This window comes from Lontra canadensis, unplaced genomic scaffold (assembly GCF_010015895.1).
Source record: "Lontra canadensis isolate GAN:19392208 unplaced genomic scaffold, GSC_riverotter_1.0 scaffold2, whole genome shotgun sequence".
Classification (NCBI taxonomy): Eukaryota; Metazoa; Chordata; class Mammalia; order Carnivora; family Mustelidae; genus Lontra; species Lontra canadensis.
Genome location: NW_022630996.1, coordinates 37,968,264 through 37,982,020, shown reverse-complemented (window position 1 = coordinate 37,982,020; position 13,757 = coordinate 37,968,264). Strand labels below are relative to the sequence as shown.

Here is a 13,757-nt window from a genome sequence, read left to right as displayed (position 1 = left end):
CCTCAAATGTACTCCCCCTCCTCCCCTTTTTTTGTATCGTGATTTCCTATGCAGTCAGGAAATATATTTTCTATATGTGTTTTAACCATGATGTTTATATCAGTTACCTATTACTGTATCACAAACCAACCCAAAACTTAGATTTTATTTAGCTCATGGTTGGGAAGACCAGCAATATGGGCTGGGATCAGCTGGGTGGTTCTTGCGGTACCTGCTGGGTCCTCTCACACCTCTGTGGCTGGCTTTGCTCATCTCGGTTGGGCTCTCCCTCATCTCTCAGTGCCTTGCTACAATGGTGTCTCTGCTCCATATGTCCTTGCATGTTCCACAAGGCTGGTTTGGGGTTGTTTGCTTAGGGTTGTTGGCAGCTGGCAGTGTTCCAAGAGACTGAGCTGAAGTATGCAAGGTCTCTTGGGATCCAGGCTCAGAATTGGTGTTTTCCATTGTGTTTTATTAGGGAAAAAACAAAAAACAAAACAAAAAAGAAAAGTCAAACCCAGGCCGGATTCAAGGAGTAAATGCAAGGAGGAGAGTAATTGTAGCCGTTTTTACAAGCTATTTCAGGGTCTGTCTTCTGACCTGGCCTAAGGTCATTTTGTGAATTTTTTTTGGAAAGAAAAGCATTTCTAGAGACCCTTTCTCTGAGAGTTGATGGTGAAGGGATTATTTCTAAGACCAACTTTCATTGGATTCATTATTGCAAAATCTGGGGCCCTTAAAAATGAGCCAGAATTACAATCTAATGTGGAAATCCCAATTCTTGTTATTTGCCTCCCATAAGGATAAGAAACAGCCGCATTATTAAGTGCTGTACTTTGCTACAAATATTAACTAACAACAATTGACCCTCTCTGGGATTTTCCATTTAGTTATTTACTGGAAGCTGTTCCTGTAATTTTCAGTAGTGCTGTTATCTATGAGATTGTCTTTCTTTTAACTGTGCTGGGTTTTCAGATGCATTAATACAGCTTAATATCTCTTCCTGTTGCTTCTCTAATTAAAAGCTTGTTGGATTTCCAAATAAGAAATACTATATCCCAGCACTAGCAATAAAGACTGCTAATAATTAGGAGAAAAACGTCAGCAAGGGACGACATTAACCAGACGTGAGGGATCTTCTGGTCAGTCCAAGAAAAGGGGCCAGGGATCGGGAGAGGATTGTAGGGGGAATGGTGTGGTTCTGAGAAGCCAGCCTCCCAGAAGAGGGGCTGCTGCACATGGAGGACCGCCAACGGGCAGCCTGAGTGTAGTTCAGATGCCCTGTTCCAAGCCGGATTTGTGATTCCTGGGTCCCAGACGGACAGCTTGCATGTGCCTTTTCAATCATTATCTCTCTCCTTCCCTTGCTTCCCTAACTCCCTCACTCCCCTCTGTCTGCCAGTGCTGGCTTCGGTCCTCACCGCAGACCATAGTTCCACACGTTATAAGAATCAGCCACTAGATGGCGCCAGCTGCTTAGATTCCAGTGCTTTCCTTCGCTAGCTCCGCCGGTCCTCGCTGAGAACGCAAGGTCTGAGGGTGGCTTCTCCGCTCTGCCACTGTCCTTCTCAGTCTCCCACTTCCCTCTCTCTCCACCTCCTCACCTATTTCCCCACCCCATGGAGAAAATTCTTTCTCCCGGCGGCAGCTTGTGCACGCGTGATTTCGAAGCAGAGGAAACGAGTGCGTGCGCGCGTGCGCGCGTGCGAGTTTGGTGTGGAATGGCGCTGAGTGGGGAGGGAGAGGGGATTTGCGGGGACCAGATCTTTGGACCGCCTCTCTGAAGGCACAGCTTTAACTCTGGGCGAGAAAGAAGGTACGGCAACTGCTTCCTCTTCTCTCTCGAGTGTCCCCCCGGGGCTGCCCCGCAGGCACCTGAGCCTACTACCATTTCAAAGTCTGAACCCATTCCTTCCTTCTCTCCCTCCTGTCGCACCCCAGCCTACTCTTTCTTTGTGGAGCCCCCTCCCCCTTCTTTACAGCCCTGTAACCCAGTCATTGCCCCGAAAAGCCGTCCAGCGGCCTCTCTAGCTTTCCCGGTCCCATCCAACCTGCCCCCGGTTAATGCGGCCCCACTTGACCGCTACCTGTGCGGTCCCAACCTTCTCGTCCCTGTGCCCTGAACAAGGCGGTGTGTTGGAACATAGCAGTGGTGTTGACACTGGGGCCACAGCAGCGACGTTTAACCCGAAATCTTAAGGGTGGGCGCCTGGATGGCTTAGCCTTTGGCTCAGGTCATGGTCCCAGGGTCCTGGGATGGAGCCCCACATCAGGCTCTCCGCTCAGCAGGAAGCCTTCTTCTCCCTCTTCCACTTCCCCCACTTGTGTTCCCTCTCTTACTGGTCTTTCTCTGTCAAATAAATAAATGAAATCTTAAAAAAAAAAAAAAAGAAAGAAAGAAAGAAAAAATAAAAAATCTTGAGGGCGAGTTGGAAGTTAGCCAGGTAAAAACCTCCATAGAACAGTGGTTCCTAACCCGGCGCCCCTGGATTTTGCCCCGCAGGGACTTTTGGCAATGTCTGTAGACATTTTTGGTTGTTACAGCCAGGGGTAGGTGTACTGGGATCCAGTGGGTAGAGTCCAGGAAGGCTGCTAAATATCCCATAACACCCAGGACAACCCCCACAATGAATTATTCAGGCCCCAAATGGCAATAGTGCTGGGCTGAGGAACTCCCAGAGGAAGCAGCACAGGGATGTGTTCTGAGGAACTAGATAGTCTTGTTATGGTGGAAAGGCATGGTGGGGAGATATGGCTAGTGACCTGAGTGTGCAGAGTTGCACTCAGGAGTGTAGACTCTGTCCTCAGGCCACCAGAGACTCCCTACAGCTACTGGAGCCACACACTTTATTCTAAGGGTCATTGAGAGCCACTGGAGCCTTGCAAATAGTGAATGAAAAGGCACAGTTTCAGTCACTGGTGTCAACAAGGCATCCTTGTCCAGACCTCTGTAGAATAAATGTTGGAATGCCATGATACTTCTGAAGAAACTGGAAGTAATTATATTCATTTATTTCACTAAACAAACAGATGAATTGAATTTATATATTAAAGCACTGTTCTAAGTTTCATAAAGGTTTTTACCTTTTATCCTCCCAACACCCTTATACAATAGGGACCTTGTAAATTTTGCTTTTAAATCCTTGCTTTTTTTCAGATGGGGACACAGAAGCTGTGAGAGGATAAATCACCTTCCAAATGTCACATAACAGGTTGGTAGTAAGTTCAAGATTTTTCACCTAGAGCTGCAAGATACAGCTCAGGTTCTTAACCAGAAGCAATGTTGTCATTGTACGATTTTGCCATATTTCCAAAGAGAAATGAGAAGTCAGTAGTCATTCACCTTTTGTATATTTCTAGTAGTCTTGAAAAATAACACACGGGTTTCACGTCCTTTCTTGGACAACTTTGCATATGTGTATTTATTTGTAAATACTATAATCCATTAATATCTTAAAAGAATTGGGAAAACATTTCACATACCCCAAACACTTATGGTCTTCAAAAATAAATGATGAGAACAAATGACTTAAGCATTGTTTCAAAAGTTAGGAAATGGGGCACCTGGGTGGCTCAGTGGGCTAAGCCTCTGCCTTCGGCTCAGGTCATGATCTCAGGGTCCTGGGATCGAGCCCCACATTGGGCTCTCTGCTCAGCAGGGAGCCTGCTTCCCTCCCTTTCTCTCTGCCTGCCTCTCTGCCTACTAATGATATCTCTCTCTCTGTGTCAAAAAAATAAATAAAATCTTAAAACAAAAGTTAGGAAATGATAAAACCCAAGAAAAGCAGAAAAAAAAGAATTAGAAGCAATTTATTAATTGGAAAACAAAAATCTTTAGAAATTCTAAATTTTGTTATTTGAAAAACTAGAGACATAGGTAAACTATTAATCTAATTTTCAAAAAGGAGAACATAAAACCACATATTAGAAAAGATAAGGTAGTACTAATTGCAAAACCAGAGGAAATTAAAAGAATCAGAAGAATACTATTTTTGCTTAATATTATGGAATTACATTTGAGCAGTGATATGAAATTAGTTGATATTCTAGAAACATATCTAGTAACAAAGCCAAACCTAGAAGGAGAATATATAGCTCAAGTACAATAGAAGAAATAGAGACATTTCCCAAAGAGGTACTATCAGTTCCCACAAAAAGCTCCAGACCCAGATGGGTTCATGGAAATAGTTTACTGTATCTTTGAAGAAATTGAAACTCCAGTGTTGTTTAAACTTCTAGAATAGGAAACAAGAAAATCTCCACATTTATTTTATGATGTGAAAAGTTTTAGTATCAAGATAAAAGTGAAAATTATAGACCGATCTTTATTTTGACTATTAGGAAACAAAAGAGTAAACAGAATTCAGTGGAAGATTAATGCCAATAATATTCAACAACTAATACAGATTTATTCCAAAAATGTTAGGATTTCTTTTTTTTACAACTAGGAAGTGTGATGATTAATGCGTGTACATGGCTGGACCACAGTGCCCAGACAGTTGGTCGTAAGATAGGTATTATGTTAAGCTTTAGGAGATGGGGCCAAAAGCTTTTCCAAAGGTACTTACTGTAGAAGTTTATGCTTCCCCTGGCATTGTATGAAATTTAAAACTGCTTTGTTTCCTCACCAAGAGTGGGAACTATCAATCTCTTAAATTTTAGTTATTCTTGTGGATGTGGAACCGTGTATTACATTATGGTTTCAGTATTTATTCCTCTATTAAATAATGACACTGAGCATCTTATAGGTTTACTAGGACATTTGGATATTCTCTTTTGTCAAGTGCCTGCTAAAATCTCTTGTCTGTTTTTCTATTGAGTTAACAGTCTTTTTTTTTGTATTGATTTGGAAATGTTTTAAAAATATTTTCTGTATACAAATCTCTTGAGAGTTATATAGATATTTGATAATATCTTCTTCTACTACCTGATTTCTAATTTTATTCTCATGATATAATCTTTTCATGAATAGAAGTCCTTAATGTTAATGGAGCCCAACTTGCCAGTCTTTTCTCCTTTAGTTAGTTCTGTTGAGGTTCTAGTTAGGAAATCGTAGTCTTTCTCAAGTTCATGAAAATGTTTTCCTATGTTAGATTTTTGATGTTCTTTTAAAAATCATTTACATTTAAGTTTTTGATTTGTCTCAAGTTTATACTTGTGTAAAAGGTGAAGTCAAGGGCTACATTCATTTTTTTCCATATGGCTATTCAGTTGACCTGGCACCATTTATTGATAAGACCATCCTTTCCCCAGTGTTCCATGGTACTTCTGTATTCATTTCCTATGGCTACTGTAACAAATTCCCACAAACTTAATGAGTTCAGGCACCAAGACAGAAATTTATTCTCTCACAGTTCTGGAGGCCAGAAATTCAAAATCACTACTGCTGGGCTGTATGTTGTATGTATACCAATATGTTGGCAGGGCGGCCCTCCCTCCAGAGACTCCAAGGGAGAAGGATTCCTTGCCCCAGCATTCCTGTTCGTGGACATATCACTGCAGTTTTGCCTCCATCTTCACATGATCTCCTGTGTGTGTGTGTGTGTGTGTGTGTGTGTGTGTGTTAGTCTCCTTTTGCCTGTCTCATATAAAGACACTGTGATGGCTTTTAGGGCCCATCTGGATGACCCAGGATCATTTCCTCATTTCAGTGATCTTAATCACATCTCCAAAAATTTTACCATGTAAAGTAACATTCATAGGTTCTAGAGACTAAGATTTGGTATCTTTGGGGGTACATTTTCAGCCCAGTAGAGTCACCAACCATCATAAATCAGGTGTTCATATATATGTGTCTGGACTTTGTGTTTTATTCCACTGATCCATTTATCTCTCTTTGTGCTGTTATCACATTATGGTGATTTTATTTTATACTGATTTTATTATATATCTTGACATCTGATGGCATCTTATGGTAATTCTTTTTATTTTTCCAGGGTTGTCTTAGCTTCTTTTCCCCCTTTTACTTTTCTTTATTAATTCTAGAATCAGCTTATCAAAAACTGGCGCTAGGATTTTTTTGACTGAAATTCCTTTGCATCTAAAAATCCATGCAGGAGGTAACTGACATCTTCAACAGTATCAAGTCATCCAGTCAATGAACGTGGTAATGTTCATCCCTTTGTTTTTTTAAAAACATATTTAAAAAATATGTGTTATAGTTTTCTGTGAAGAAATAACATCTTCTTAAAAAGCTATTCTGGTGATTAACTTTTTGATTTTTTTGAAAAGGACATTTTATTTAAAAAAATTTATTTTCCATCTTTCATTGCATGTCTAAAGAAATAAATTTTTTGCATAAAATAATCTTGTTAAATTTATTTATTAAGCATTATACATTATCTGTATTTTAAAAACATTTCTGCACACAATCATATTGTCTGCAAATCCTGACTTAATAAAATGCAACATAAAGTGGTACTTTTACCAACTTCTGTTAATGCAAAACCCCCTAGAATTACATATTTTAATTTGACGTACCTATTAATTTCTATAAACAAATATTATTTTTATACAATCAATATCAATATTTATTTAGATTCACTGTCATACGGACCTTTCTTATTTTTGCTCTTTATCTTTTTCTGCATTACCAGGATTAATCTGGAATTATTTTCCTTATGTCTTTGGCATTCTGTTTACTCTAGATCTGCTGATGAATTTTCTGTTTTCCATGGTCTGAACTGTCTTATTTTTTTAAGGATGTTTTTTCTGGGGAAGAATTCAAGTTCAGTAATTATTTTCTTTTGGTACTTGAAGATGTCATTCCATTGTCTTCTGTATTCCATTATGGAAATTGAGAAGTAGGCTGTAATTCTTATTTTGTTTCTTTGAAGAAAATGTCTTCTTTTTTCTCTAGTTACTTTCAACACATTTTTTGTTTGTTTTCAGCAGTTTTACTGTGATAAATCTAGGTGTGGCGTTTTTTGTTTGTTTTGTTTTTTTGTATTTTCCTGGTTGGGGAATTTTCTGGTTGAGGTTCATAATATTTCTCAAACCTGTGGCTTGATGTATTTCATCAATTGAAGATAATTTCTATCTGGTATTACTTTACATATTGCTTCAGTGCCTTTTGTTCTCTACGTTCCCTCCCAGACTACATATATTTTTGCCATGTCTTACATGTCTCTTACTCCATCCTTCCTTCTTTTTCAGGCTTCACTTTTGATATTTCCTTCTTATCTACTGCCAGCTAACTAATTTTTCTCTCCCTCTCCCATCTCTGTCTCCTTCTATTTTATTTTATTTTTTTTAAAGATTTTATTTATTTATTTGACAGAGAGATCACAAGTAGTCAGAGAGGCAGACAGAGAGAGAGAGAGGAGGAAGCAGGCTCTCCACCGAGCAGAGAGCCTGATGTGGGACTCGATCCCAGGACTCTGAGATCATGACCTGAGTCGAAGGCAGAGGCTTAACCTACTGAGCCACCCAGGCGCCCTCTCCATCTATTTTAGATATAGACCTAGAGCTCTATCTATATATGTACATTGCTGTTAGACACATCAGTTGAGATTTTTAATTTCAGTTTTGCATTTTTAATTCTATTTTTCTATTGTGCAATTTATATTCTCTAATGAAATCTACCATCTTGTCATCTAAGTTCTTGAACAGCAGTAATCACTTATTTTAAAGACCATATCTGATAAACCAATATTGAATCACCTGTGACTCAGGGGTTATTATCTGTTTCTTTCTTTCTTTTTTTGATTTTTTCTTTTTTTAAAAATTTTATTTATTTATTTGACACAGAGAGAAAGATCACAAGTAGGCAGAGAGGCAGGCAGAGAGAGAGGGGGGAAGCAGCCTCCCTGCTGAGCAGAGAGCCCAAAGCTGGGCTCGATCCCAGGACCCTGAGATCATGACCTGAGCTGAAGGCAGAGGCTTAACCTACTGTGCCACCCAGGTGCCCCTCTTTTTTTTTTTTTATTTTTAAAGAAGATTTTATTTATTTTTGTGAGAGAGAGAGCAAGTGAGCACACAAGCAGTGAGGAGGGGCAGAGGGAGAAGCAGACTCCCCACTGAGGGGGGAGCCTGATGAGGGACTTGATGCCAGGACCCTGGGACCATGACCTAGGCCAAAGGCAGATGCTTAACAACTGAGCCACCCAGGCACCCTGATTTACTTTCTTTCTTTCTCATGATAGAAATCATCTGGTTTTATTTCCTGATGTAACAATAATTTTTTATAATAATTTAAATTCCTTTATTGAACACAACACTTTGGAGATGCTCTGGATGGTGTTATCTAGGCCTAGAGAGGGTTTATTTTCACCTCTGGAAGGAAATTAGAGTAAGATACAATCATTTTAATCCAATCAGATATTGAGTTAATCTGAAGTCAGGCTTCGGTCTTTGTAAGGGATGTTTTATTTCTGGTTCATCCCCATTCCTGCCATGTAGGTCGTTTAGGTCTCTCAAAGGAAATCCTCGGGAGTTTACTAGGGCTCCTCCTCCACTTATTTCCCTTAAGACTTGTAAGAATGCAGGAAATCCTTGCTAAGCTTCTCTGTATCTTCATAACCACTGGTGAATCATCAAATTCCTTGATCAGAAAAGTAGTTTGAAATTAATGCCCAGCTCACCCCTTTGTAAGTTCCTTCTCTCCAGAATCTTGTTTCTTCAAGTTCTCATTGGCTTTGTAGTTCTCCAATGTCTTCAAATACATATTTAAAAACATATTCCTGAGCATTTCTAGGTGATTTTAGTGAGATAGTTGTTCTGAAACCAGCTACTCTGTCATTACCAGAAGGATTCATTTCTGATTACTTATCTTTATAGTATGCACAGTTTTCCCAGAGGAGCGTTTATAAGAGGTAGAAGAATGGTAAGTGTTCTGTGTGAAGCGAGGTGAAATTTTTCTTATGATGCAGGGTTTGGTACATAAGCTCATTTAACTTTTATTTCTTTTCTGTGAACTGGGTAAACATGTATGGGATTTTTCTTTTTCTTCACTAAAAGAAAATGTTTATGGTTTCTGTGTTTATGTTTCCCATTCTTCCTTTTACTTTACAAAGACTTTCAGGGAAATGAAGGAAAAATTCTAACTTTATAATGCTGTCTTCACATTGGAAGTCTGATCTCATTTTCATTTTAGATGTATCACTCTGGCTATTGTCTGGAACATTATTTCAAATAGTAAAAGATTGGCATGAACCTGAATGTACATGAATGCAAGATGGTTAAATAAATTATGATAAATCCATATAATGAAATATAACCATTAAAAATAATTAGGTAGCTTTCTATGTAATGATGTGGAACTATTCCAAGAGGTATTAAGTGAGAAAACCAAGATGTGGAACAATGTGTGTGCTATTACTGCTACTATCTGTGTGGGAAAAAATGTTTATGCATTTTTTGTAAGTAATTAAATTGTCTTTGGAATAATATACAAAAATTTATAAAATTTGCTACTTTCTAGAAAAAGTTACTCCTAGGGAGTGGGATGAGGCCACTAGGAGACAGGTCTCAGATGGACATTAAATTTTCAATGCATATCACTCTTTATCTTTTGAATATTGTACTATGGGCATGTGTAACCTATTCAATAATGGAAATAAAATGTTTTTGTGAATGGAAACATTCACTTTACTATACTCTAAAATAATCTTCATTTGTGGACATTATTATAACACCTATTATGCTACCTATTACCTTCCATTATTTTTCTACTAATATACATATTTTATATAATTATAACCAGAATTTTATGTTATTATTAAATATAAATTTTCATATTTTTATAATGTTCAAAATTATCTTCAAATTTAGCATGATATTTTGTTTAGTTCATGTACCATAATTTACTAATCCTTTCCCCAGTGTTGGTCATTTATATATTTACATGTTTCCTTATTATGAGTAACATGGGGTTGAGTATCTTTGTGAATGTGTATTCATTTGGATTCTATAATTAGCTCTAAAACTTTATGGTTATTTGGTAAGGCTGAGTGAAAATAAAATAAGCACTCTATGGAGTAGAAAAAAGTTTAAGAATGATTATAGATGATACTTTGACTTACCCATGATAAGCATGGCAATTTTCATTTATTCTAACATTTGTCTATATGGACAAAATAAACAGAGTTTGTTGCTCTTTAAATATACATACAGTGCAAACTGAACTCTTAGGAAATAATGCACGTAAAGAATCATTAATTATTACCTAATTACTTGCACCACTGTGGCATGGACAGAAAAGTGCTCTGCAATGATGAAGTTGTCAATTATAGTTGATAATTAAGGGGCCAGGTGCATGTTTAACTTAACAAGATAAATATCTGCCCAGATGTTGTTTGTCTGCTGCTTCATTACCAGGTAGGTTAGAAGATTTTCATAAACTAGAAAGACTATTAAATGCATAACCTTGCTACGTCAAGAAATCTTTAACAAATCTGTTACTCTAACCAATATTCACTTAGGAAGACTGTTCATCAGATTTCCTGGAGAGCTGATGTAAGAATCACTAGGTGTCTATAATACCATATTTGCAGATTCTCAATGAAATGGCTATTTGAATATAAAATAGAGAAAAAATATAGCAGTACTAGAAGTTGGAGATGATGGCTTTCCATGCCAGAAACACGAAGGAATGTATGCAGTATTTAAATACCAGCTTGCAAGAAGATAACAAAGAATCAGTTCATGTGTGGACCCTACCAAGGAACCTAAGAGCCTAGCATGTGAGAGGTGAAGATTCTGGCAGACATATAGTAAAATAAATGACTTTTTATCTGAAAAATGGAGGTCAGACCATATCACTCCTTGTATGTCTGCTCAGAACACCAGACAGATGGTGGCTCAAACAACAGGACTGTATTTTCTCAGAGATCTGGAGGCTGGAAGTTCAAGTCTAAGGTAACTGGCAGGATTGGTTTCTCCAGAGACCTCTCTCATAGGCTTGAAGATGACTGCCTTGTGCTATGTCTTCACATGGCCTTTTCTCTGTCCATGTGTATCTCTGATGTCTCTTCTTATAAGGACACAATCATATTCTCTTAGAGCAACCAGGGTGAACAACATACAGGAACTCTTTTAGTATTTTTTTTTTTTAGCAACTGTTCTGTAATTGTGAAATGATTTCAAAATAAAAAGTTAACATTTCTAAGTCCTGTATTCTTTTTTACTTTGTTAAAGGTAAGCTCTACACAGGGCTTGAACTTACAACCCCAAGATCAAGAGTTGCATGCTCTACCAACTGAGCTAGCCAGGGGCAGGGCACTGTGTCCTCTATTCTTGAGGTCAGTTTGGCCAGATATAAAACCTTTGGTTTATATTTTATTTTCTTGAATATGTAAATTTTACTGTATTATTTTCTGGTATGTCACATTACTGACAAAAATACATGATAATTTGATTTTCTTTCCCCTATCAGGGACTTAGTCCTTTCATTTGAATATCTAAAACATGTTTTCTTTTTTTTTTAAGTTTGATAGAACTAGTAGAATATGTCTTCGTTTGGCCATTCCAGGCAAATTTTTCCAACATTTGGTATGTCCTTTCAATATGAATTATACATTTTTCAATTTAGTTAATTTTATTTTAATGTTTCTGTAAAGGTTTCCCCAACTTTTTATTTTAAAAAATTTTTAGTGTCTAGAAAAATTGAAAGAATATCAGTGCAAATATCCATATACAGTTCATCAGTTGTCAAGATTTTACCAGTTGTCAAGATTTTACACTTGCTCTATGTCTGTCTATACATGTATGTGCATTATTTATTTATATTTGCCAAACTTTTGAGAATATAAAATGCATAAAAACTGCTTGGGAGCTACTACTTATTTAATAATTGGCCCTTGTGGCAAAATAAATATGAATAAGATCCATATAAAGAGGTCTAAAAAAGTTGGGCCAGCAGTTCTTAATAGTCACTGGTTATTATTCTGAGGCTATGAAATAGCCACATTTAATATTTTTTTATAATGCCATTCTCCTCCTACTCAGTCCACATAAACTTAAGTAACGGGGCAAATTTTCAATTTCTTGACTTATCAAATAATAATAATCCAGAAATTAGTAATAGCCACCATTTATTAAGCATGTACTATTTAAGTGACATTAGATTAGGAGATTTCACAGACTGAAAGATCATTTATTTTTTACAAGATGTTTGCAAGGGAAGTAGTATTCTCCCTGTTTTTACAGTGGAACACATAGAAGCAGATAAGTTAAGGAACATACAGTTGACCACATCTTAATAAGTGATAGAAAGAGGACAGTAAGATCTGTCCGAACCCAAGCCCTGATCTTTCCACAACGGAACACAGAATATTTGGAAAACTCAATGCATGGCCTGGAAAAAATGTCTAAAGGTCTGAATGACTCACATGGGCCAATCTGTACTGGTTGAGATGAAGGGCTGTTTTCTGAAGCTCATTCCTCTTTATGAGGCTCAGATATCCCCCAGTGCCCAGTTCTGTGGGTATCAGAAAAGAGAACATTTCTCATCCAGGGTGGTTCCTGTGTGAAAGGTCTCCATGCAGCTTGACTTCCCAGAGAATTCATGTTTTGCCCCTTTGGAAGTAGGTTTGGGATTTCCCTTCTTGGTGTGTGACGTTGCTAAGCTCTTGGTGTGGCAGGCAATCAGGCCAGCGTTCCAGCACCCGTGCTCCACTTCAAGTAATGGTCCTGATTGGGTAGGAGCTTGAATCCATAGTGTGACCTCCAGGAGAAAGAATATGGCTTGGGTAATTCTAATTCTGTCCTTGTTTTTGAGATCAGCAGTTCACCTACATAGTTCCTTATTTTTTTTAAAATCAGCTTTATTGAGGATTAATTTGCCTACATATATTTTGGCATTTTCTCTTTCCCCTCCTTCTTTTCTGACTTACCATAATACATATTTATTTAAAAATGCAAATAATACAGAAACAAATGATAGAACATGAAAGTTTCTTTCATTTAAAAACACAGTTTGTTGCGTACTTATGAAGTCTATATATATATATAAATAAAATCTCCTCACTCATTTCTTTTCTTTTTTTTTCCCTTTATTAACATATAAGCTATTACTGGTTTCAGAGGTACAGATGTTTGTGATTCATTGGTCTTACATAATACCCAGTTCTAATTACAACACATTCCTTCCCCAATGTTCATTACCCAGTTACCCCATCCATCTACCTCCCTCCCTTCCAGCAATACTCAGTTTGTTTCCTATGATTAAGAGTCTCTTATGGTTTGTCTCCCTCTCTGGTTTCATCTTGTTTTATTTTCCCTCCCTTCCCCTATGATCTTCTGCCTTGTTTCTCAAATTCCACATATCAGCGAGATCATATGATAATTGTACTTCTCTGATTGAATTATTTTGCTTAGCATAATGCCCTCTGGTTCCATACATATCATTGCAAATGGCAAGATTTCATTTTTGATAGCTGCATAATATTCCTGTGTGTGTGTGTGTGTGTGTGTGTGTGTGTGTGTGTGTGTATACCATATCTTTTTTATCAATTCATGTGTCAATGGATAGCTTGGCTTTTTCCATAGTTTGACTGTTGTAGACATTGCTGCTATAAACGTTGGGGTGCAGTGTCCCTTCAGATCACTACATTTGTATCTTTGGGGTAAATATCCAGTAGTGCACTTTCTGGGTCATAGGGTAGCTCTATTTTCAACTTTTTGAGGAACCTCCATACTGCTTTCCAGAGTGGCTGCGCCAGCTTGCATTCTCACCAGCAGTGTAGGAGGGTTCCCCTTTTTCCACATCCTTACCAACATCTGTCATTTCCTGACTTGTTAATTTTAGCCATTCTGACTGGTGTGTGGTGGTATCTCAT

At 37.7% G+C, this 13,757-nt stretch overlaps 1 long non-coding RNA gene across 1 annotated transcript in view; it reads left to right on the top strand.

The window, feature by feature from the left end:
* Positions 1–3,153: 3,153 nt before the first annotated feature.
* The window catches only part of LOC116876169, a 60,292-nt gene continuing 49,688 nt past the window's right edge, over positions 3,154–13,757 (top strand). The window contains exon 1 of the long non-coding RNA XR_004384356.1: positions 3,154–3,191. This is a non-coding gene — a long non-coding RNA (uncharacterized LOC116876169). The remainder of the gene's footprint in view (positions 3,192–13,757) is intronic.